Genomic DNA, 26,770 nt, shown 5'->3' with positions numbered 1-26,770 from the left:
ACTCTGTGCAGTTTAGGTGGTTGTAGATACCTAAGAGTTGAATACTCAATTTTTTTCATGGTTTCTCTTTGCAAATAAGAGCCTGAGAAAGGCGCAGAGGTAAATTCAAAACCTCGAGCTGGCTGTAGTGATAGCACTTTCATGACACTTGTTTTTAGCAGCAGCTCACTTTTGATAGTAGGATTAATGGATGCCAGATACATCTGGACTAGCGTCTAGAGGAATCTGGATGTGAAAAAGTTAAGGAGTTTCAGGAAAGAAGTCCTCTTTGCTCCGAGATAAGGAGGACTCATCCCTGCAGACTCTGCTGAGAGCTTTGTTTAAACGTGCTGACTCTCAAAGGGATACTGAGTGTTAAATGAGCAGATACGTCGGCTCCTGAAGGCTTGCACCAAATTTGGCAGTGTCCATCCACAGCTGCAGTTGCTCAGATGCACCAGTTACTGATATTGGAGAGTCACATGAGGAAATTACTGCCTGGAAATTCTGAAAGTCAGGACTTGGCTCCCAGCTTTCCTTTAGCTGATCTCCATTCAGCTTTGCATGTCCCAGTCCCTTTTTGGTGCAATATAATAGACGATGATAGCAATCCCTTTATGTTTCAGTGCAGAGCTTCTCCGGGAAGGAGCACCTCTGAATTCTGCTCAGATCTCAGGTAGAGTACAGCTGATGGTACAAATACAGCAGCACTTCTAAACTTTTTCACTTCATATAACTGGGTGCCTTCCAGTATGCAGCTTATACCTGGGCTTTGTAAACACAGGAAGATTCTGCTTCTCCCAGTTCAGATGGACTGCTGCAGTTGTTAAAAGGCACATTAAAAAGTTGCTGTCCCTGAATACTTAAGCTGAAAAGCGTTAGCTGTCAGAATAAGTTGTTAAAATAGGAAGTGAATGTCTGCATTCTCACTGACAAAGCCAGGCAGTGGCTCCTGAATCGTGCTGAAACTCCTGAGCTGTCGGGTGTTTTCACATTTCCCATTTAGGTTATGAAGGCATCATCGTGGCTTCCAAATTTATGTGGACGCTTCCATTTTCCTGGATGATTGCTGATGCTGATTCTGTGCTCTGCAAATGTGCTTGGATGGTTTATGAAGGGTAGAACTTCAAATCAAAACATAGCTTTAGTATATATTTAAAGGTAGAAAATTAATACACAGATCCTTCTACAGAAGAAATGAGTGTTTCCTTCATGTCTCTCCATATCTTACACAACAGGTATATATATATATAGGAGGAGGACCTGCATTCTGCTTCCTACTCATCACTTGCTCATCACCTGGTGTTGAGAAGGTCACCCTGCCTTTCCATTTTTTGCTCCATTGAGAGAGACACATAATCCCTACCTTTATAGTGAGCTTTGTATAATTCTTTTTATTACTTGAGGTCATATAGACCTGCAGTGTCTGAATAAAATCATATTCATGGCAAGAGATTATATATAAGAGACTAGATCTAAGGCAGAAGCTCTTCCCTGTGAGGGTGCTGAGGCACTGGCACAGGGTGCCCAGAGAAGCTGTGGCTGCCCCATCCCTGGCAGTGTTCAAGGCCAGGCTGGACACAGGGGCTTGGAGCAACCTGCTCTAGTGTGAGGTGTCCCTGCCCATGGCAGAGCTTGGGAGTGGATGATCTTAAGGTCCTTTCCAACCCAAACCATTCTATGATTATATGATTCTATGATATGGTCAAGGGAGCACAATTCAATGTGAGTGGTAGTATGAACCTGCAGAAGAGAAGATTCTGAGAAGACCTTGTTGCGGACCTTCAGTTCTTAAAAGGGGCCTATAAGAAAGATGGGGGCAGTTTTTAGCAGGGCCTGTTGTGACAGGACGAGGAGTGATGGTTTTTAAACCAAAAGAGGGAGATTTAGGCTGGATGTGAGGAAGAAATTCTGTGCAATGAGGGTGGTAAAACACTGGCACAGGTTGCCCACAGAGGTGGTGGATGCACCATCCCTGGAGACATTCCAGGCCAGGCTGGATGTGGTTCTGGGCAACCTGGTCTAGTTGAAGATGTCCCTGCTCATTGCAGGGAGTTGGACTGGATGAGCTTTGAAGGTCCCTTCCAACCCAAACTGTTCTGTGATTCTATGATTTTGTTTCCTGTCCAAATGATTGTCAAGTGTAATCTGAGGAGAACTCTCTGGCAAGTTCTCTTAGTTGATAACATAGCAGATGGGAAATCTTGATCAGAAGAAAAGCACCAAAAGACCACAAAACAAAAATAAAGCCTTGCATTTAGTGAAGGGAAACACCTCCTCCATAGGAGCTGTCTTTAGATCCTAGATTTCATGATCTTAATAGTGTTTTTAATAGTGAGAAAAAAAATCTAAAAATGATACTTCTAGTTCTCACTTAGATGTGGATTATCATACATCCTAATTAGAAGCCTGGTTAAGATTTGTGTCTGAGGCTGGCTCATTTGCTTGAAATCTCACAGCTGATAAAATAAACTCTAAATATTATCTTCTAATGAGATTTTTCACGAGTAACCTTGTCCATTGGGGTGGGAATCCTTAAATCACAGCAAACTGTGTTCATAGAATCAGCTATGGGTGTACTAACACAAACAGCAACACCTGTGCTCCTTTCTGTGTGGACCAGCAGATGAAGTTTACCAAGAAGATGCAGCTGAGGGACCAGGGGCAGGAATAAAAACTTCATATATGTGAGAATTGGGATTCTATAAATGCCCCATCCCTGGCAGTGTTCAAGGCCAGGTTGGACAGAGCCTTGGGCAACATGGTCTAGTGTGAGGTGTCCCTGTCCATGGCAGGGGGTTGGAACTGCATGATCTTAAGGTTCTTTCTGACCCAGGCCGGTCTGTGATTCTGTGATTCTATGATTTTCTTTTAGCAGGGACTGTACAAATACAGTGAGCTAACATATATCGAAGTGTTTTGTTCTGCATGTTACACTCTTAGAGCCTATGGAAGAGAAAACCAGCATGTAGCAAACTGAATGGTGCCCTTCATTTGTAAGGTCCGGATCATTCTGCAGAGGTGTTCTGCATGCTGATATTGTTATTTAAGCATTCTAGATGGAGCCTCCCAAATTCTGTTATCTATGTTTTGCAAGAAAAAAACAAAACAAACACAGTATCTGGAGGGAAAGAATTAGCTTCTTAAGGAAGTGCTTTTAACTGGGATTCTGAATTAGAATTTTCCTCAGTAGTGGGAAGTTTCTGTTATGCTGGAAAGCATCATTGCCCTTCCATGGCTTTATGAAGATTTCCTCTAGCTAGAAATGTCTTTCCCAGCAAAGATCCTGGCAAATCTAAAGCGAGCTGGGGTGGGGACCCAGGTGCTAGAGAGTTTTATTGCTTCTCCTTGATGTGACTTCTCTTAATCCCAGCAGAACAGCAACATATTGGCTGCTTGGCTTTTTTCCCCATTTTTCCCTCTTTCCCTCATTTAAAATGACTCGTTTTTGTTAGTGCACCACCTTCTTAGATGGAGTAAAATGTTCTGTGGTACCAAACCCCATCCACCACATCTTGAGAGCCTCTGCACTGCCAGAGTGCTGTTCCCAGTGCAGAAAGGCTTCTTCCTTTCAGACACAAATCTCACAGGTCTCTTCTGCTTTTAATTCTTGCTGAATAATTGTCTCCAGCTGCTTCCACAGATTCATCTCCGAGCTGAGCATTGCCCTCGGAATAAATGTAGCGGTTAGTGCCTCTGAGAGTCCGCAGAAAGTTGAATGATTCTGCCTTTATCCTTACCTCTGGGATTTATTAAGACTGCTGCTTTTATGCCTAATAATTAAAAACCTGCAGTGTCGTGGGATATTGCCATGGGTCTAAAATAAATTCATTCAAGCTGACATCAAGATTTAAATGAGCTTTGTTCCTTCTGTGACAGCTGTAGTATCCCGCTTTTGGGGTTGTAAAAACAAACTGCAAAGTCAGTCTGCATGGGTTTGCAATAGAAAGATACTTTTCCAAGAGGTATTTTTCCAGGAGTTGCCCAGCTTTCTACTAGTACAACATTATCCCAATTTGGGGTTATTTTTCTCCACTTACCACTCATAAGTTTTCATTGAAAGATCACAAAAGCCTTTTCACTGGTTTAGACAAAGCCTCTGCCAGAAGTCCGTTCAGGTTCTGTGTTTCATTTGATGCCAAGAGTAAGTTGTGTGTAACAGCACCATGTCTTAATGGTTTTGCTGTGTATTTACAACCCGTTTGGTCTCGTTACAAGAAGGATATGAGAAATGCTAATTTGGAATGTTTTAAAAGCCACAGTGATGTTGTCAGAGGGAGGAAAAAACCACCTTGAAACCTAATTTGCCTTCCAGAGTCAGCATGTATATGTCTAATGGGATCGTGTGGTCCTGGTTTGGTTTATATAAATAAGTACTCACTAACATCATCTGTGAAATGTTACTTGATGTTATTATGCCAGCACTGTTTGTGCTTCCAGAATTAAAGTTAAAACGAAGTTAATACTTGAAGCAGAGCTTCACAAGAGGAATGCTTCATATTACTGCTGGGATTAAGAAACCTATTTAGAGAGTTGAAGTAAATATTATGAAGATTTTGTAAGTATCTTGATTAGTTTGAATCTAATCTAATTTCAAAATCATTTCTGTCCATAATACAATGTAATGACAGAACAGGGCATGTGGTTCAGACTTCCCATGTCACTAAATCGTTTAAACCTTTTGGTATACTTGGAGAATTTGCTCTTAGGTCATGATTTTTCTGCCATTCTCTATACCTGAATGTTTCTTTCTCAGCAGGGAATTAAAACATAATGTCTCACTGTCACAAACTCTTCAAATCCCTTTGTTGTCTCAGAATGACTTTCCATTCTTATGTTCAGCAGGACAGTCTTTTAAAGTGCACATTACTCACTGAGCTCTTAAAGGGGCTAAATCTAAGGTAAGGGCTTTAAACTGTTCCTGCTCTATTCAGCACTGCCATATCCATGCTGCATTCCCAGATGAACCACAGCTGTGTCACAGTACAGGATGAGTGGGAATGAAAAATGTGCCTTAAAAATCTTCACAGCCTAACCTAGGATTACAAAGCTTGTAGAATTAGAGGCTCTGATTGTTACTGCTTTTAGTTGTCTGAGTAATTCTGTGTTGCAGTTACATACCTTAATATAGCAGCATCTCTTTGAGCTGTAAGTTGGCCTTTTCTTTTGCTGGGTTTGGGATGGCTGGCACCAATTTACAGATATTTTTGTTCCATATTTACTGCTACAGACTCTCAGCTGCAATGCTAGATTGAAACAGGCTTAAAAATGAAAACCAAGTGTTGAAATTATAACAGGAGTAAAATATCCTACATTTTTGAAGGCAATTTTGACATCTTATTTGCCAGTAAAAATACTAGAAATTCCAGTTTGCAAAAAAAGAAAGCTTGAGCTTTCTCAGTCCAGGTACTGAGCAAACTCAAGGCAAATGAACAGGCAAGTGACTGTATGCAAAGGAAGATGCAACATGTATTCTCCAGTAATGGCTTTTCTTTATGCTTTTGTACTTGTACTGGATACCTGCTATCTAAAACTTGATCCATTTTCCTAGAGACCTTCCACTTGTCTTCGGTGTCGACCATTTCCATGGTAACATTTCACTTTTCTGTTTTCCATTTCACTAGCTTTACCTTGAAATATAAGAGTTGGTTGTTACTGAGGAAAGATACAGTTCAGGTCTCTTATAGTGGTCTTGGGTATTTTAACTGACGTCATGTTTTATCAGCTAATACAATAGATCTTATTATTTTCATCCATAGAGATCCAGTTGTCTTTTTTGCTTTTTGGTTTCTTAAAAACTTCTAAACATTCTGTAGCACCTTTAGGGCTACAAAAAGAAAATCACTGGGATAGGTTAAAGATGGTCTAATGCTCAAAGTCTCTCAGTGACACACAAAGCTATTTAAAGAGTATTTAAGCTACAAGGTATGTATTGCAATGGTTAAGAAGACAGTGAAGGGATAACTCAGACATAGAATCGTAGAACAGTTTGGGTTGAAGGGACCTTATCATCATCCAGTTCCAACCCCCTGCCACGGGCAGGGACACCTTCCACTAGAGCAGGTTGCTCCAAGCCCCTGTGTCCAACCTGGCCTTGAACACTGCCAGGGATGGGGCAGCCCCAGCTTCTCTGGGCACCCTGTGCCAGCGCCTCAGCACCCTCACAGGGAAGAACTTCTGCCTAAGAGCTCATCTCAATCTCCCCTCTGCCAGGTTAAAGCCATTCCCCTTGTCCTGTCCCTACAGGCCCTTGTCCAAAGCCCCTCTCCAAGTTTCTTGTAGCCCCTTTAGGCACTGGAGCTGCTCTAAGGTCTCCCCTTAATGAGCCTTCTCCAGGCTGACCCAGCCCAGCTCTCTCAGCCTGGCTCCACGTGAGAGATGCTCCGACCCTCTGATCATCTTCATGGCCCTTTCTGGACTCACTCAAGCAGGACCTGCACAAGCACGTGTCCATGTCCACGTGTGCATTATATAAGTTTTTTTTCCACCTGTGATTTCTTACTGGTTTGTCTACAGCACATCTGCCTTATTGTGGTCCCACTGCAGAAGTGAAAAAGGACTGCCTGGAGGCTGAAGCACTTGCTTTGTTTGTTTCAGAAGCTGGGACTAATGTGGTCAATAAGCCACAAATTGCCCTGGAGGCACAGCTTCTATTTCTGCGGAGGAGTTACAGCATCTGTATTCTTTCTGCAAACAAGAAACAAACCAAACCCAGTCTTTCCTGTGTGCTAAGAGACTGAGACCTACACGCATCTTCAGCAAGGGCAGCATGTCTCAGTAAAGTTTGCAGGTCTCTGGCACTGGAGGCATGAGGAGTTGTTACCCTTTGGGAAGCAGCATGAGAGGAAAATGGGATGCTTTGTCAGTTTGCTTCTCAGAGGTGTGTCAGCAGTAGGTGACTGTTGTTTTCACAAAGGTGCACAAACTTGCTGGTGTCTGTTTCAGAAAGTGTCGTCCGCTGCATACAAGACTGAAGCATTTCAAAGAAAAGAGCACAAGATGAACGTTTTGAACTATGTGGAAAGCCTGTTGTTCTTTAGCTTCATCCCTAGAAACTGCCGGACAACTTGGATATTTTTTCGCAAATATTTAATGTAAGGCAAATTCCTGGCACAACACACTTCAAGTTTATCAAAGTAATGAACAACAGATGGAGATGTGTCAGGTAATCTTCAGAGTAGCAGTAAATTATAAAGCAGTTTACAGTACTTACAAGCTAGTTTACAGTATACTTCAGACCTTACCTGCCCACCTCCTGGCAACCGTGTAATTAGCTAACTTAATAAGAACACACTTCCTACCACTGATTAGTGGTTTCATTTCTTACTGTGTGATAATTCATAGTTCATGCTAATAAATCTTTTTCAGATCATTCTACCCCTTTTATGCTTAGAAGCTAATTGCATTACAGGGTGTGTTTATCTTTCCCTACACTGTAGCTGGTTTCAGCAAGGGAACCACCATGCAAGGGTGTCGTGCTGCCTTGAAGCCATATTACTTTCTATTGTAATTCTGCCAGGTTTTGCAATGCAGTTTCATTTGCTGAAAAAACATTAAGACACAGCAGGTGCTGGAAAACAGCAGGAAGCAAGAGCCTTGTTTCAGTTACAAGCATTTTCCATTCACAGAGTGGGGATCAGGAATTGAGTCAGGGTTGTAAGATGTGCTCTATGAAAACATCCATGTTTCTCATCTGCAGAGGAGGGGGTCAAAATACTTTTTTAATGCTGGTATGAAAATTTGATTTCCCATGGGGAGTGAGTTTATATACAGGTATAAAATACAATCTCCTATGTACAGCGCTGGTTCATGAGGCAGCAGACCTGGTGCTGCTCATTTGGCCACAGCTTACTCGGAAGCTTAGAGTGTGTTACTGCAGTTGAGCCATCCACATGCTCCAGTTAAGCTTTGGTAGATCAGTAAATTTAACTTTTGTCTCTCGGATTATTGCCTATGTTGCCAGACTGCAGGCTTTTCTGTGCAGGGATATCTCTTCGCACTCGGTTTTTGTTGTCAGGCATGGTAGAGCCTTAATATCGATGGACTTGCTGTAGAAACAGCAAATTCTGGAAGGAAGCTGGTTTCCTTCAGGTCTGGAGGGTGGCTTGCTGCCTTCCTCCCAGCCCCCTGTGGAAGTTCCTTTAGAGCTTGAACATCAAGTTATAACCTTAATTAACAGAGCCGGGACTTGTTCCAGCATGGATTATTGAACAATGTGAGCGTGGCTTCTCTTGTCATTGCAAGCCAGGCTGAACTCGGGATCCTTTTCCTGCTCCTGGTGGTCAATGAAGTGTTAACCATGAAGGGGAAAATGTAGTAGTGGAGGGGATTGCCTTTTCTGACTTTAAAGGTGATATTGCAAGCAGTGGACCACATTGAAGTTTTAATTAAAAGTATTGCCAACTTCTCTCTAAATTTTGCTGTCTGCGTTATCGCTTCTCATTATCTTTTACTAAGGAAGTTTAATCAAAGAGCACAAGATTGATACTACCCTAATGTGAAAATACATTAACAGAGGTTTTTTAACTTCTCACGTGTATAGTACCATTATGTAATAATTTAAAATAACAAATATTTGTGCATATACTTACATGTATATGAAATGTAGGTTAAAAATATAAAAGGTTGCATGCACATTCTAGGCCCCTTTTCATAAATTATGGGAGCCTACGTGGAAGCTCCGTATCAGCATTACTTAATGAAACATGTCCTGCATAAATGCATATCTATGCTATTTCCAGGCCCCAGGGAGTGATTTTGATGCAATATATGTACAACATATGAGCATCTTAAATAATGATCAGATGTGATGTCTGAGCTGTACTTCTTCAATTTGCAGGCATGATTGTTGATGATTTTGGAGCCATTGGATTTAATAATTGCATTGCAAAGGAGGCCTGTTTTAGAGATACAGAAAGAAATCCATTAATTTATTTACTCAAAGGCCTCTTAAATATTGCACCTAGAGGAAAAGTGATTTTTCTTCATCTCCTTGCATTGTTTGATCAGAAAAACACAGTTGGGAACCGCAGGGTTGTTAAAATCTGGTTTAAGTTGTGGCACTATTCCCTTACATCTGATAATTCTCTTGGGAGAAGAAACTTCAGTTAAGTTAACCTATTTCTTGGGGGTTTTAATACCAGTTGCTAAAACTGCAAGGTTACTGGGGGAAAGAAGAACTTCATTTGGATGATCTGTAAGCCATAGACATTTATCTTCTATATTTCTGTCTTTTTGTTGCTGTTTCTAATGGCAAGTTAGAAAGTTAGTGTGGAGTTTGCAAGCAAGATGATTCTTTATCGTACTCAGGACAAGTTATCTTACGTAAAGCCTTTGGCTTGCATGATCAGCCTTCTCATCTGTGGCTCTTTTATTTCATATGAGAAGTTTATAGCCTGCTGTCCTCAAGGGCATTGCACTTTATTAGAAGCATACAACAGAATGGTTCTGGGTAGTTTTTACACAGGACTCTGTGTAAAGGATGAAAATTTACAGCTTCATGTGTGTGTTTTCTTCTTCTAGTAGAAAAATATACAGTTGTGATCATCTTTTTAATGATTTCCTATGATAATGGGCACAACGTTTCACCTCCGGGTAAACATAATATAATTAGCTATGTTAAAAACCTCTTGTAATTACTACTGTGAAACCTTAATCCAAATTTCTCTTGTCTTGCTGGCAGATTGGGTTTGTGCCTAGAGTTAACTGTGGGTTTGTTTTGTTGGAAACTACTATTCCAACAGAGTGCTGCATATCCAGAGATCCTGAAGAAGTCTGTTTTCATTAAGCAAGTATGCCCATCCCTGTGCTAGCTCTTCTGATAAAGTAGCCACAGAAGTCTGCTTTGTTGCATAAGAGAACTAAGATTTAGATGTTTGTTGCATGTGCTCTTTGGGTGGTAAGTCTCTTACTTGCTTTCTTTGGTTACACAACAGTATTGCCTCAAAGTGGCAAATTTTCAGGATCTGAACTCTACTGAGCTGCAATCCAAGTGTAACTGAACTGCATGGTGGACTTCAGAGCGTAAAGAATGGAAAGCACAATTTCAGTTTTCTTACTTTGCTACTGATCTCTGGTATGAACTTAAGCAGCTCCAGAAACACCCATTTTTAAACTTTGCCACCTTACTGACGTGTTTGGATTTCTTGTTCTAGGGAATTACACTCCATCAATTTCCTGAGCTTGCTTTTTTTAACTCTAGTTTGATAATATCGTGCTCTGAAGCATTGCTGTGCTGTGGAGATCACAACAGGAAGCCAGGGTTGCCATAGCCACAGGTTTTAGCATCTGATTGTGGAATCTTAAGACCAGTTCCTATACCAACACTGTCATCAGAATACAGAAGCCAATATTTTAGCTTGTAAGATGCATATTTTGAAATATAGTCAGATTCTTTTGGGGGGAAAAAAACCCTTCAGGTGGGGGGATCTTTCTGCTGCTGTCAAACGAAGTTCTGGTATGAATCTTGGGGATTTGCTTGTAAATGCTGGTCTTAAGTATTACAGAACCACAGAATCATGAGGGTTAGAAGGGACCTCTGGAGATCATCTGGTCCAGCTGAGGTGGACTGGGGCCAAGGCAGGGCCACCCAGAGCAGGTCACACAGGAACGTGTCCAGGTGGGTCTGAATGTCTCCAGAGAGGGAGACTCCACAACCCCCCCGGGCAGCCTGTTCAGTGCTCTGACACCCTCAGTGTAAAGAAGTTCTTCCTTATGTTGAGGTGAAACTTGTTGTGTGTTAGTTTATGGCCATTGCTCCTCGTCCTGTCATCGGGCACCACTGGAAAGAGTCTGGCACCATCCTCCTGGCACCTGCCTTTGAGATACTGAACTGCATTGATGGCATCCCCTCTCAGCCTGCTCTCCTCTGGACTAACCAGGCCCAGTTCCTGCAATCTCTCCTCATAGATAAGTAGATAATACCCAAACAAGAAATGAGAACTCAGCTGTTTGGCTTGCTGTGATATTAGGAAGTCCCACATCCCTTCTCCAGTCTCCCCATACTAATTCTCAGATCCCAGAACTGCTCTTTCAGAACTGTATTTTAGGAATGCAGGGGTTCTAAGTAATTTTATAAGTACTGCTCTTAAGTTACTACAACTTATCTGTCTAAACTCTTATCAAGTCCTTTGTATACATTTAGGAGTTTAAATGTCTCTAATTTCAAAAGTACAGTTAAGCATAACTGCAGAACTTGTACTCAGGAATATTGAGTATGCAGTGAGTAGCTACACACAAAGGAAATGTGTTTTTTCTGATAAAAAGAATCTTTTTAATCCTCTTGCTGATTTAAATGAGAAGAGGATTCTCTTGGAAGAAGTTGCAACCGGTGATACTTATTCTATTATTATTTTCTAAAAGCACCCATGAACTAATATATTATTATATTATTATTATAGTCAGTTGTATGCATAATTATTTTGTATAATTGAACTTCTGACATTATTCTGTGTCTTTGTGGATTATTGAAAAGCACGCCATTCCCAGATAGTATTGGAAACGTGGATGTGTGGAATTATGAAACTGCTTCTGCCATCTATCTTCAAATATGTTTTGTATTTGGATACAAATACAAAGTCAAGTCCATGTTACAGACATCTGGAATTACTGGTTTCTCAAGCAAGTCAGCCTAGGAATAGTGACATTTTTACTACTTCAGAAAAATAGTTTTATTACCCTTTTTTCCCAAGAGAGGAGCAAGTACTAAATGTCTTTAATAATGCATTGAAATCTGTCAGGTTATGGCTTAAGAAAGGTGCAGTGCTTTGACATTGGTAAACAAAGTATTTAAGTTATTTTCCTTCCTTCACTTACACTATGGTATCCTGACACACTGCGGTACCTGAATGTCAATCTGTATCTTTCCTGTGTTAATAGTAGATCGCGATATCTTTATAAATTGCATTGTTTCACTTGTTTCATACATTTCACTGGCTTTTCTACCAGACATGATTCTGTCTTTTAAGGCAGTATCCTCTGCTTCCTATAATGAAGTCAGGGTTACATATTTGCCTCCAATACGAGTTAGTTTCTGCATTCTGAATTTAGTGGGAATGAGGTGAATGAGTGCAGTTCACATGCCAAAAGGTTAGACGTAGTAGGATCAGCTGTCAGAAGGACACAAGATAGAAAGGTGAATTAGCACTGCTTATTAAGGAATAATTGCTCATGGCACTTAAGACTATCATTGAGTTCTCTAATTGGATGTGATCTGCTGGTGGCTGGAGGAGAGAGCACACCAAGAAACCATGGTGAGATACTTGCATGCACCTGCACTGATTGTAGTTTGGTCATTTCAAGCTAACTGTGCTGTTTATGTACCGAAGGACCAGCAAATCACAGAGTTATTGAGATTGGAGGCAACCTGTTGGGATCATGTGCAAATGTAGACCACTGATGAGTGGTGTTCCTCAGGCGTCAGTGTTGGGACCGATCCTCTTCAACATCTTTGTCGGTGACATGGACAGTGGGATTGATGCACCCTCAGCAAGTTTGCTGATGACACCAAGCTGTGTGGTGCATCAACACGCTGGAGGGAAGGGATCCAGAGGGACCTGGGCACGCTTGAGAGGTGGGACCATGTGAATCCCGTGGAGTTCAACAAGGCCAAGCGCAAGGTCCTGCCCCTGGGTCGGGGCAATCCCAGGCACAAACACAGGCTGGGGGAGGCTGGATGGAGCAGCCTGAGGAGAAGGACTTGGGACTGTTGGGTGAGGAGAAGCTCCCCATGTCCCGGCTTCAGTGTGCGCTTGAGCCCAGAACCCCTCGTGTGCTGGGCTGCACCCCCAGAGCATGAGCAGCAGGTCAGGGAGGGGATTCTCCCCCTCTGCTGCACTCTGGGGAGAACCCGCCCTGCAGTCCTGCTCCAGCTCTGGGGCAACAGCACAAGAGGGACGTGGAGCTGCTGGAGCGAGTCCAGAGGAGGCCACCTATGGAGCTGCTGCGAGGGCTGGAGCAGCTCTGCTCTGGAGCCAGGCTGAGAGAGCTGGGCTGGGTCAGCCTGGAGAAGAGAAGGCTCCTGAAGGGGAGACCTTAGAGCAGCTCCAGTGCCTGAAGGGGCTACAGGAAACCTGGAGAGGGGCTTTGGACAAGGGCCTGTAGGGACAGGCCAAGGGGAATGGCTTTAACCTGCCAGGGTTAAATGGGTTTAACCTGCCAGAAAACCTGAGGCGCTGGCACAGGGTGCCCAGAGAAGCTGTGGCTGCCCCATCCCTGGCAGTGTTCAAGGCCAGGTTGGACACAGGGGCTTGGAGCAACCTGCTCTAGTGTGAGGTGTCCCTGCCCATGGCAGGGGGTTGGAACTGGACGATCTTAAGGTCCTTTCCAACCCAAACCACTCTGTGATTCTATAATCAGTCATGAGCAGTAGTCCATGCTTGGCAGTGCACAGGGCAATTTACCCTGCCACGTTTGAGTTACCGTGGACACTGTTATGATCCTAAATCCTCTTGTGCTACTAACCCTTCTGCAGGGCCAGATCCTTTCTCAATTCCTAATGGCATCTGCCCTCAGCTGCACTCTTCAGCTGCGCTTCTTGTCCAGGGTTTGCTCTGGTAGAGGTGTTGGTGCTGAGGACCTTCAAACCTGCAGTAACCTTTGTCTTCAATGGCAGAGGAATAGCTGGTAATCAGGGTATGCTTTCCAGAGCCTGTGTCCAGGGACTTTGCTTTCTTATTTTAACAAAAGTTCTCCATGGCATTGCTTCTAAAAGTGCTCACATGGCCTCGATAGCAGCAGCTCCGTACAGAGACGTTGCCGTCATGCTTTATTTTTAACAATGACAGCAGCAAAACAGAAATACCAATTTAATGTCACATCCACCATGGGATATTCAGTCTAGTGGAGAGAACAATGGGCTGACAATCAAGGGGTCAGCCTCTATTTTTGGGTTGCTGGCAGACTGGCTGTGTGGCCTTGGGCAAATTGCTTTCACCTCTCTGTGCTTCTGCTTCCCCTCCAACTCCCTGCCTGTCTTTTTCATTTAGATGATTAGCTCCCTTAGGCAACAAATGCCTCTTGTTTGTAAAGTTCCCTGGGTTTCGTTGGAGGCCTTGGGGTCTCCAGCCCTGTAATAATAGTGATTCACGTCAGTTTTACCAGTGATCTCTGATATACAGATCTGAGGAGTCTAATCTTCACAAAGGGACGGATGTTCCTGGTCCTCGTGTTAATAATATACAACAGGGAGCTGTAACAACAAGGCTCTTCTCTTCTTGGTTACTGGAGAGGGACTCTTCATCAGGCACTGTAGCGATAGGACAAGGGGTGACGGGTTCAAACTGAAACAGGGGAAGTTCAGGTTAGATCTAAGGCAGAAGTTCTTCCCTGTGGGGGTGGTGAGGCGCTGGCACAGGGTGCCCAGAGAAGTGGTAAATCATAGTATCTCCATCCCTGGCAGTGTTCAAGGCCAGGCTGGACAGAGCCTTGGGTGACGTGGTCTAGCGGAAGGTGTCCCTGCCTGTGGCAGGGGGTTGGAACTGTATGATCTTAAGGTCCTTTCCAACCCAAACCAGCCTGTGATTCTAAGAGAGAGAACAGTCATTATTGTCCTCACTCCGGGCTGGTTGGAGCCATGTACTGCGTTTGCATGTAAAAGCAGACCAGGATACCCACCGTGAACTAGTTGGTGGAAAGGTCAGTGGCATGTAGGTGCCATATAGGTGCCATGAGCTCATGATTTTCCCAGTCCTGACCTGTTGGAGGTCTCTGCATTCAGCCTTGAGGGAGTGCTCTTCTTCTGAAAGTTTTTCAGCAATTGTATGTGTATTTTGGACACAGCTCTCACCAGAGCAGGCTCTGTCAGCGCAATACGTACAGCACTGCCTATTGGGCTGACATCTGTGTCTCCCTTCCCTCACAGGCACAAACCCCTTCCCCTTTCCCATCCAGAAGTGTCCCAGCCAGGCCGTGTTGGACATGACACTCACAGTCTAGCTTGCATTCCTTGCTATTCCTTCTTCGTAAGTGGTCAGCAGTTTGTATTTGAACATGATATGGTTGAGGGGTTTCTTCTTCACATGCTGTGTGAGGTTGCTGACAATCATTTTATTATGGATCATGTTGTGATTTCCCTCAAAGCTTCAGTATCCACAATGATGGAAAGCTCAGGCTTCCTTCATAAAAACAGTTGTGATGCTTAGCTCTTCAGAACAGAAAATAGAAATCTTAAGGGCTAGGATATTGAAGCAATAAATAAAAACACATCAGTTTGTTCTGTGTCTCAGACTCTTGAGTTTTCAGAAGGCCAGGATTGACAGTATTAATTACATAAGATTGGAAAGAAATCACAACCTGCTGCCGCCCACTGTCCGTGCCATTTTAGTGGGAGTGAACACCCACCTCCCATGATGGATCTGGATCACATCCCTTGTCGTAGCAACAGTGCAGGCTGGGACGTGTTCTTCTTCCAAAGCATAATATGAGTGCAATGATTTCACCAAACACATGTACAAAATGGACAAGTATTATAATAGGATGTGTCAGTGGGTTCTTAATTTGCATAGGAATTAGCATATATAAACCACATGGGGATGAGAATTCTCCCCGGAAGAAACTTCTCTGAGCTATTATTACTGGATTACAGTGTAGTCATTACTACATCATTGTGAATACTATTAACACTTAATAACTATTACTATTTAAAAACAACTAATTGTAAATAATATTGTGGTTTTAAAATGGTGGGTGAGGTAGAACTATGTTCCTATCACTTAGAGCTGGTAATCAAAGTCAGCAAGGACAAGAGGAGCAGTTTAAGAGTTAGAGTTCCCTTAACAAATCTGCCATCTGTTAGCAATATATATGTATGAGAGCAAACATTCAGCTCCTGTTGTGTAATGCAAAAGGTGCTGTTCAGAGTCTTGTGCTGGGGCCAACATGTGCGGGATGCCTGGGATCCATCCCTGGGGAAGTGGCCTGTGGGAGCGGAGGGAAGCGCCAGCACTCGCACACCAAACACTGCTGGAGCTGCCAGGGAGCTGCAGGAGGGGATGCCAGATGAATAAGGCTCAGCGGGTTTTACACTCGAGTTACATGATGGATGGGTGAGCCTTGCACACATCTGAAGCAGGTCTGATTTTCTCTTTATTCCCAGCACATGTGCTGTGTAGATTTGCTGGCACAAAATAGGTTTTCGTCTGTGTGAAAACCTATTTGGTAACCACTTAAGTTACCATCCAGCTATAAACAGAGCTAAGCAGCTGCAGGGGTTAAGGTCTTAGCTTTGCTCACCATCAGAGGGAAGAAGATATTAAAGAATACAGTGGGGGAAATGGTATTTGTAAATTCAGAGACAATTCTTTAAATGGCAAATGAGTCTCGAGTAGGGGTAATAGAAGGAGACTGATTTTGCAACTGGATTTCGGGCCAAAAATGTTGTCTTAGACAATACCGCTGTTTGTCTCAAAATGTACCTCACGTTACAGGAGCTACAACAGGGAAATGTTGATGTTGCTATTGGAAACTTAATATTTTGCATTCCCTACCCTTGGTTATTTTAGCCAACTGTGTTGGGTCTCGCATAGCATCTCAGAGCCTTAAAATCTTTGGTGTGCCTATCCTCACAAGACCCCACTGAAGGAAGGACAAACAGCATGCCTCAGCTGAAGAGAGGAGCAGCCTCCTGAGCTTTTTCTTCCCTTGCTTTCCCTTACACCCCCTCCTTTGCTTCCACTAGCACTTGAGAAATTCTCTTGTTATTCTACTGCAGGCTGTTCCACCGCGAGTGAGCTGCGTTTGCTGGGGAGAGAAGCGCTGCTGAGAGGAGCTGCATACACTGCGCCTTCCCTCCAGCACAATCCTTCTGTCCACCTGCAGCGTAAGAGTTCAGTTGTGAGAGCTGGGAATGGGGGGATTTCTGTTCCCCCACCCTCTGCCTTCCATCTGAAAACCTTTACAGTTCTTCACTTCATCATGAAGAACACTCATGTTGTGAATCAAATATTAGCACAAAGCGGGAAATATACTTTAGGGGTGTTTATCCTGAAAGGAGTGTGAAACAGATCAGGAATAGAACACAGTAACTACTCCAGGTAAATCTTACTGCTTTATTTCTTGTCATTTGTAGTGGTGATACCCATATCTTTGTCGTGCATGATACTACAGTGAGATGACTTCATTCCTTGTGTTGTGCATCACTGTCCTTGCAATGCAGTTCTCTCAGTTCATAACATCGGGGTGTGATTTAATCACAGGACTGAGAGTACCTTTCGATATTGGATGCTGAGATGCAGCAAACATGAAAAAAATGTTGAGTTTCAGTTGTCTGAACTTGTGACAAATGTGTCTCTGCACAGAATGTATCTGGATTACCTGATTACCTAGGGGGAGCTTTGTTTTTCCTGAAAGTGTTTTGATTTATCTTTACATTTATAATGACTTGAAGAGATGTTTTGAAATAGCTTAAAAAAAAAAAATGACAATGGAGAGGTTTACCTGAATAAAAGAATGTTGCTTCTTAAATCTGTGAGTAAATACAAATGTTTAGGCAGTGTTTACTGGCACTGCTGAAATCCCAAGCAATGCAGTGCTGTGTGGCTGCATAAGGAAGTGGACGCAGCCATAGCACTAGTTTCCTTGGACAAATAGCTATGCCAAGAGCAAAGTGAACTACTGATTGACTTAACAATCTGCTTTGATGATCCCCAGTGTTATCTGTAACCGAGGTAGGACACATTTGCTTCAGCATTGCGTGTATTTTTTTGTCTTGACAGTGTTTTGACAAAGATTCTGTAGTGCTCCTGGAGATACGTTCTCTTAATGCTTTCTAAATGCGTTCCAGGAAAGCAACATTAACATTAAACACTGTTTTCTACTGCTGCAGTCATAACACAGGGTTTACAAGCATCAACGGGAAGCCTTGCCAGATGCATCCCAGCATCTGTGTGGTGACGACAGAGCAGTGGTGTGTTATCCCACTAACGTAGGGGGAATCACAAGTTCTGAAGTGAGCAGAAGCTGAAACATTAGCACACTGCATATACTTAAGCACAGGTGATGGGAGGATAATTCTCTCCTCTGTCTTGCCAGCCACAGCAGCCTTGAAATCTTGGGTATTTTTGTTGTAGGATGGACAGCAAAAGAAGAAATCAGGCATGTTCAAATAGCCAACTGTTTTAGTGACTGTTAAACATATTACTGCCCTTCTGTATATGCAGCTTTGAAGGATGTAATGTCTCTCTAGCAAGTATAATCCATTAAAACTGCTACAGGGCATACCATTGGAGGCTGTGCCTTGAGCTCATTTTTGCTGCTTACTTGTTCCCATCTCTGCCACCTATGTTATGGAGATGATCAACTGTCTGTGCCCATCAGTCTCCCTCTGTTCTCTTCGCAGAAAATACATCTGTGTGAATAACTGGTAGTTATTTGTAATTCTGGAGGCAGCAGAGAGCGTAGCTCTGGCTGCCAGTAGAAAAAGTTGCTACAAAGATCTCTTGGTGTTAAAGAAACCCTAATCTTAGGATCCCAGCTTTTATAATAAACATTTCTGTCGAGTTTCGTCCCTTAATACCCAGTTTGGGAAAACAGTTCTGACCTGACTCCCTCCTTTGTCAGGAGGCTAATGACAAGTTTCTCCCATCCCTGCTAATGCTTCTGCAATTAGAAAGGTAGGCCTTTGTAATGGGAAAATATACATTGACGAGATGATCTCCAGAGGTCACTTACAACCCTAATGATTCTGTGGTACATGAGCCGCTAGAGAGTGTGCAGCAAGAAGGGAAAGCTGAGGGAGAGACCGAGAAACCAGCTGTATCTTCATGTGCCCAGGAGGGACTTCTTGAAGGGACACATAGAACCATAGAATTATTTAGGTCTGGAGAAGAGAAGGCTCAGAGGGGACCTTATCGCTCTCTACAACTGCCTGACAGGGGGTTGCAGTGAGGGGGGGTCAGTCTCTGCTCCCAAGGAACAAGTGACAGGACAAGAGGAAACGGCCTCAAGCTGCGCCAGGGGAGGTTTAGACTGGAGCTGAGGAACAATTCCTTCCCCAGAGGGTGCTCAGGCATTGGAACAGGCTGCCCAGGGCAGTGCTGGAGTCACCGTCCCTGCAAGTGTTCACGCCCCGTGTAGCCGAGGCCCTCAGTGCCATGGGTTAGTGGTGGCCTTGGCAGTGCTGGGCAATGGTTGGACTGGATGAGCTTGAAGGTCTTTTCCAACCTGGTTCATTCTATGATTCTATGATCAGAAATATTTTGGGGTTTCCTAATGCTCTGCCATTCAGGAAAGCACTGAACAACCAGAAGCTTCAATAGGTAAAATCATAGAGGGACAAACCCCATTGCGTACCTTGGTACACTGGTGAAGGCCAGAATGTTTATATGATGGCATACTTAAAGCATGTTTTCTATTCTACTTTCAGTGGGGTTTTCTAGTATGTCTCCAACTGATAAAATAGGCTTTTTGCTATATACAAATTAAAAAATACAAGAATAATTTTGATGTCTATTATAAGATGCTCATAGTCCATTCATACAAACAGCAGGCTATTTGGTGTGTGTTCATACAAAAAATACAATTCATGCCTACTTTCACCTCTATAAATATATATATCTAAAATATGAATGAGAAAATGACTCTGAAGAGCAGTCATTCTGATGGTATAAGGTGTAGGAGAACAACATTTAGCTGGCTAGATATGAAATCTAATTTCAAGCATTATAGCGATTTCCCAACAGCTGACAAGATGAAAACCTGTCAATTCCATTTATAAGAGCTGGATAATAAATTTGAAGAAATGGAGAATAAGCATTTTCCCAGCACTCTCTGAAGAATGATGCCAAGAACGCAATTAGCTTTGTTGCGTTGCTCCAGTTAAGTTTATGAATGATGCAGAACATGGAGGTCCCTCTACATGGGGCTTGGGTGCGATGTAACTTACTGATTAGTCACAAACCCATTTCAGTTGTGCCTTGATGTATTGCAGTAGACTGTTTTATAATCATAGAATCCCAGACTGATTTGGGTTGGAAAGGACCTTAAGACCATCCAGTTCCAACCCCCTGCCATGGGCAGGGACACCTCACACTAGAGCAGGTTGCTCCAAGCCCCTGTGTCCAACCTGGCCTTGAACACTGCCAGGGATGGGGCAGCCACAGCTTCTCTGGGCACCCTGTGCCAGCGCCTCAGCACCCTCACAGGGAAGAACTTCTGCCTTAGATCTAACCTGAACTTCCCCTGTTTCAGTTTGAACCCATCACCCCTTGTCCTATCGCTGCAGTCCCTGATGAAGAGTCCCTCTCCGGCATCCTTGTAGCCCTCTTCAGATACTGGAAGCTGCTCTGAGGAAGCAATGTAAGGAGAGTTAATCATAAACGAACAGTCAAAAGCATTTCAGTCACTTTGTTAGTTACTGTTAGGATGAGGTTGATGACAGCCAGAAATGCACCACTGTATCCAACATTCCTATTTACAGCCTCATTTTACTCTGCTACCATCCGTGGCGAAAGTCCCACCACATTTAGTGTTTCCCATTTGCTCCCTAAGTGCCATGGAGGACTGTGTTCCAGCTGCAACACGTGGCTAGGCAGACAAAAAGGTAAAAGTGCATAAAAGAATGACATGAAAATGGATTTTTGTTTTGCAGTCTTGATGACCCTGCTTGACATCCCCTTCACTTTGGCACAATAACTAGGCTGAATATTTCTAGGTGCTACATTTCTGGTCACTCCAAGAACTCTAAAGAACTTCCCTTTGCTGAATGGAGGGATTTCAATTCTGTTCATTTTTTCCAGGCAGTTTTAGGGTGAGCAGGAAATAGGCAGCTCGTTGTTATTTCCTTTGGACACTGAAAAAATGAAGTTTGTAAGAATTAATGATTTTTATCGCATTCATAGCTCAGAAGTCTTTGTTTTGCTGTGTGAAGGCTCCTGGGCAGGAAACAAGTCCCATATAATTGCATGTTCTCAGTGTTCAAGTACGAAAAGTAAGGATGCCTTACAACAAAAGTGCAAAATTCATTCGATCACCAAGGCAAAGGAACAAACTCTGGGCAAAATATGGTACTGTCATCAATCTTGAATTTTTCCGATATCCTCTGACCATGAAATAAATGTGTGTAAAGCAGTAGCAGTTCTGTTCAAGGGAAAGTTCTCTTTATATCCAATGATGAAGATTCATGGATATTTGGGTTTAGTTTCTTAATTGAAGGATCCAGCTAGATAAAAACCACAGTTAAAATAAAGCATGAAAAGTATTAGGAAGCAACTTGATTGAGCTGATAACAGGCTGCTAAGAGGGTCTGTTAATTTAATGACTGTAAAATCTGGCTTGCATCCATTTTAGCCCTCTGTGTCCTGATTTTCCCCATTGTAAAAGTGGGGAATAGTTTTCCCCACCATTGCAATGTAAGTTGTGCTTCCCTGGAAGACATCATTGGGCAGAATCAGAGATAACATTGCCTTTTCATGCCCGATGCTGCCCGCATGTAACTCAGGCTGCTTTCCTGACACGGGCTTCACAAAACTCATTAAATTGATCCTAGCTTATTCCTTCTGAGGTTCGGGTTGGTAATAAGTGTCAAATATTCCTGCTTCATCCTACTTTAAATGCAGCCTGTGTTTCCCTTCCCCCAACCCCCAGTTTATCAGCACATAAATCTTGCCTTTAAATTTGGATGAATTGACTTAATGAGAACAAAAAATGTTAACTGTGTCTTATTAGATTTATCCTTTTAATGCAAGCAGCTACATGTGTCTAATTACAATTATTGAATTCTCCAACCTCCACTTTGGCCTATAAAATATTTAAATACTCTAATGATAAGTTGTTATTCTCTCAGAAAAGAATAAACAACCTTGACTTAACTAAGTGAAATGTTTCCCCTTGAGACATGGAGAGCTGGAATTATGGCAGTGCTCGGATTTGCTCAATGTGCCAACTCTGCAGAAAACTGCAACATTAGAAGTATTCTTTTAAAGCAGACTAAATCCTGTAGTTGCCCCTTGGCTGCGATGCTCAGGTCCTGCCCTGCCATCAGGCCAGCACGTGCTAATGGGGAAAAGCTCACCTCTGCAGTGAATCAGCTTTGTTATGCTTTTAGCCTCCTCTAAAAAATCCCTTGGTACGCTTGGGATGTAAAAGGCAGCAGGGCACAGCTTGGCAAGTGGCTGCTGCTTTTGGATACGGCATCTTGCTCCTTCCTCACTCATGTCAAGCACTATCCTGGGAAGCTCACTGCCTCCAGCCAGGCTTCCCAGACCCCCTTCTATCCAGGAGGCCAGGAACAAGCACTGCCACGTCAGCAGACTCAGCCTATGGTGCTGTTGCCACTTAATGGTCTTCAGGCTGTGAAACACTATAGTTTCCAGACTATGGATTCAAACTGAAACAGGGGAAGTTCAGGTTAGATCTAAGGCAGAAGCTCTTCCCTGTGAGGGTGCTGAGGCGCTGGCACAGGGTGCCCAGAGAAGCTGTGGCTGCCCCATCCCTGGCAGTGTTCAAGGCCAGGCTGGACGGAGCTTGGAGCAACCTGCTCTAGTGGAAGGTGTCCCTGCCCGTGGCAGGGGGTTGGAACTGGATGATCTTAAGGTCCTTTCCAGCCCAAACCAGTCTGGGATTCTATGGGCTTGTTGGAGTCCGAGTATCTCATAGAATCACTAGGAAATGTGGTGAAAATAGGGCATCAGGAGAGATGGCAAAAGAGGAAAGATTCAGTAAGAAAAAAGTGAACAGAGAAACCCCAAAGCACTTGATGGTAATGGCAAATTATTCTTTTTCAATACCTGAAAAGTATTTATAGAATTTAAAAAAGAATTACCTAAAATAACTCTCCAAATTGAATTGCAATATTACTATTTCAGAAGCCTGGGAATGAAGTAACTTAATAATTTAAAAGAAAAAGTAGAATTTGTCCAAAAGAGAGCTTATTTAAATGTAGTTTCTATGTTTCCTATGTCAGTATATACTTTTCTATAGATCTCATTATTAGTACCTATAGGTATTTCAACTTGGAATATGAGCTCTTCGTACTGACAAAGATGAGTGAGTGTGATCTGATGCATTACTCTGAAAGGCTCTGGGATGTGGTTTGTGGATTCATAATCTTGACTTCGAGAAGAACCAATATCCCAGTGTTGATAGGGAAAGTAGCTTATTACATGTGTTGGTGGTACTGTGTGATTTTCTGTAGTAGTCTGTTAGCATGGTGTGATTTCAGTGCTTTTCCTTGGTGATAGTTCATGAGAAAGTTGGGGCTTAGGTGTTCTGTGGGTGGGTTTTTTTGGTAACACTTTGCTAGAGGAAGTGATTGCAAAAATTGCTTTAGCAACAGCTTCCAATTTTGCTGGGTGCTTGTAGAGGCCACTGAACTACAGTGTAATTCAGAGAAGGTTCTCTTACCAAAGGAAGAGTTGGTAACTGGCAGTAGTGATTTTTGTTCTGTAAAACAATTTACAAGCACGTTTGCTTTCTGGAAGCTTAAGTGAATACCCTTTAAATATGCCTGAGAATAAATCTTTCTAAAGCAACACAGAGGAGATTAAACATGATCAATGAAGGAAGCATGAAGTGAAGCAAACAGAGCTTAAAGCTCTAGTCATAGAATCTCAGACTGGTTTGGGTTGGAAGGGACCTTAAAGCTCATCCAGTTCCAACCCCCTGCCATGGGCAGGGACACCTCCCACTAGAGCAGGTTGCTGCAAGCCCCGTCCAGCCTGGCCTTGAACACTGCCAGGGATGGGGCAGCCACAGCTTCTCTGGGCACCCTGTGCCAGGTTGCATTCCAGGTTTGCGTTCCAGCTAGTCCTGTGCTTTTGTATCAGGAACCTAGTTTCAAATGCACTCCAGTTGTGTGAAGTTTTGATGTGCCCTTGAGCAGATCCTTGTGGTGTTTCACAGTGCTGTTATGAGGTCTATGGGTAATGCAGAAGAGATCCTTACCTGCTGTGCAGCACTTGAGTTCAGGAGGCGCATTTGTATCCCCCAAACAGATCCAGTGGGGGAAACCTAAGACATGTTGCTTGACTTTCAAACATGCATGGAACTGGTGAGGTATTTCCTCTGGCTTTTTGCCCAGTGTCCAAGATTTGGCATGCATCAGAAATTGCAGAGTTAATGATCCTACTTGATCCACAGAGTTACAGTAGCTTAGTAACTCAACCAGACTGGAGTCTTTATGGGAGCAGTGAGGCAGGGCTCAGGCTAATTCTGTAGCAAACAAGTGGTTTTAGGGAGAAAGCTGAGGCTGAGGCTTTTGTGCTACTAATCATATTAACTACAGAAGCAAATCACAGTAAGAAGATTTAAAGAGAAGTGGGAATGAATACAAGTTGTGTTTCAGGTATCTGTATGGCCTTCGTAGCACAGGATTTCATCACCTTTTATGCAGTTAATGTGAGAAAAAAGAAGTGGTGGTGCTGTTCTAATTAGCCCCAGTTAACAAAGAGGGCAACATCTAGAAACTCTCTGTTAAGTCAGTCTGTAAGCCTGTGCGTGTTTTTTGAGAGGGAGAACTGTTGCTGATTTTAATATCACATCAGGGATGGACACTCGGATATGCAGTTTATAACCAAATGTGATTCTATCATTAGGCCAGAGAAAAAGAGTTATTTTTCATTTTCTTACAATAATGCTCCTAATGAGCTTGGCATACTTGTTGCTTTTTTATCATTCAAGTTGCTGCTGTATATCTTTTGCCCTTGGTTGTCATTTCTTAATGAAAAGGAAAGCAGCATCTCTTCAGGGAAAGAGAGGCTTAGAAAACTGATGTGTCTTCTGTTTAGATTTATGAAATAACAAATTAATCGCAGACATGTTATGAAAAAGAATGTCAAAACGTATGAACTCGGATGAGAAGAACTTTCTGGTAAATGGTCTACTGGATCTTAGGGTTCCTTTCTGTTATCTGGAGTACAATGAAGAGATGAAGAACCATTACAGGAGGCTTTTAGCTAGACAAAATGGAGCTGATTAAGTAGGCTTTTAGCAATGACCAAGAGATTCCTAATGCCTAAAAGTGCACATGAACTTCATCAAAAAAGTTACCTTTTTTATGCTAAATCTACCAGTATTTTACCAGTGTAACAGTAGTTCTTGCGTTCAAAGTGTAGTTCTTCTTGGGGTCATCCCATGGAGGAGTTTGTGCCAAGTGAGCTAGGGGAATGTGTGCACCTAAACTCCTTCATTTTCTGATGGAGAATTGAGGGCAGTGGAGGTAGCACCATCCATTCCTGAAGAGGTTTCCATCCGGAGGCAAAGTGGATGCCACAGGTTCTATGGGTGCCAGTGGTGCATGATGCTTTGTAGGGCTTGTTCTGTTGCATGTCAGAAGATGGTAACATGGCCCCTCTGCTCACCTTGGTCACCTTTTAATCTGAACTGTTTATCATTTGTACCTTATCTCTTGTCACTCAATGTGTTGATCACTTGGCTATAAATGATTCTGAATTTGGAGGATCTTGGCTTTGTCAGATTTGAGAATTTGTCAGACATGAGAAATGCAAGGCAGGAGGACTGATGGCTGGCATGTATTGAAATCCTGCAGGTTTGTGGTGACATTATATGACCATTGAGTGACCATTTCACTTGTGTGCTCCACATGCAAGAGGTTTTAACTATCGCTGAAGCACTCCTCTCTGTGCTTAACACTCTTTATCCCATCTGTAAAATGGAGGCATAGGGTGGACACTTACACAGCAAGCTTCTGGATCTGCAGATCAAACGGTGCGGCAAGAGCCTTGGCCATTGTCAGTATTAGTGTTCTCCCGACATAGAGACTGAGTGATGTTCTGGGATGTCAAACAGCCCCTAAATCATGGTGCTGGAGCCTAGGGCTTCACCCCATTTAGCTGCTGGACTATTAGGGGGAATAATAGCAATTCAGCTTGTGTAGTTACTTTGGGTCCTGTGCAAAGTGCTGACCTGGGTTTCAGTTGTTGTTCGTGTCCACCCGTGTCTGGCTGATGTAGAAAGATGCTCCATAGTGTTAGGTGATGGATGTGTGGCTTTGAGGAGCTAATGCTTCCAGATAGCCTTAGTTGTGCAGAAAGCTTCTCTGCTTCCTCAGGGGAACAAGCAGTACCACTAGAAGAATGAGCCCCATTTGATAAGCCTTTAGCAATCAGTTTGTTTCCATTTCTCTGGGGGAAGAAAGTGAAAAAAGACAGAAAATAAACTCTACTGAGGCTGTTTCTCTTTCTTTCCCCACTGTCTCATGTCACTTTTTATCGCTGGCTCAGCCTATCTCAGGAAGCATCCTCTAAATTGCATTGCAGGCAGTGAGATAGGAATCATACACTGTCAATAGTTCTCAGTTCATTTGCTTTTTGCGTCAGTGGGGAACACAAGTCATATGAATGGCCTCATGCAACAATGTCTGTACTTTCATAATCCGTGTTATTCACTTGTTACTCTGAGTCAGTTGATAAAGACTCGGTCTGACTCATTCTTAGTGGATTTGCTTGTCTGCCCCTTCCTTCCCCTGTCACGCCAGCAGTAATACAGAGCTGGTGAATGACTTGGCCAGGCTCCCGCAGAGGCGACTCGATGTTTGTGAGCCAGAGGGTCACACATGAGTACAAGCTTCTCTGCTCTTCCTTCTGCTAGCACCTGCTGGGACACTTGTTTTGGCAAATGCCAGATGACTGGGTAATAGATGGAGGAAAGAGTAATATATTGAAGAAACATGGGTTTTCCTTCTCCCTGTGTAATAATGACCCGTGGTGCTGCTGCGATTGGCAGTCCGTTGTCCTGCTTGGCTCAGATGTGTGGATGTGAGCAATGTCCCCATATCCCTTTCAGCTTCATGACTACACACTTATAAATCTATTACATCAGCAGCATTAGAATGAATGCA

At 43.1% G+C, this 26,770-nt stretch overlaps 1 protein-coding gene across 4 annotated transcripts in view; it reads left to right on the top strand.

Moving 5' to 3' along the window:
- Window positions 1-26,770, top strand: part of MYRIP (myosin VIIA and Rab interacting protein) — a 215,385-nt gene that overhangs the window by 115,740 nt on the left and 72,875 nt on the right. Inside the window, exon 1 of one of the 4 annotated variants that reach the window (XM_030504240.1) lies at window positions 16,676-17,009. The exons of the other annotated variants lie outside the window; for them this stretch is intronic. The gene's annotated coding sequence lies outside the window, so the exon portion shown is untranslated. Of the gene's footprint in view, window positions 1-16,675; window positions 17,010-26,770 lie in introns of those variants that run through there. 4 annotated transcript variants of the gene reach the window in all.

Source organism: Strigops habroptila, chromosome 1 (genome assembly GCF_004027225.2).
Source record: "Strigops habroptila isolate Jane chromosome 1, bStrHab1.2.pri, whole genome shotgun sequence".
Taxonomy (NCBI): Eukaryota; Metazoa; Chordata; class Aves; order Psittaciformes; family Psittacidae; genus Strigops; species Strigops habroptila.
This window is presented reverse-complemented; position numbering and strand designations above follow the sequence as displayed.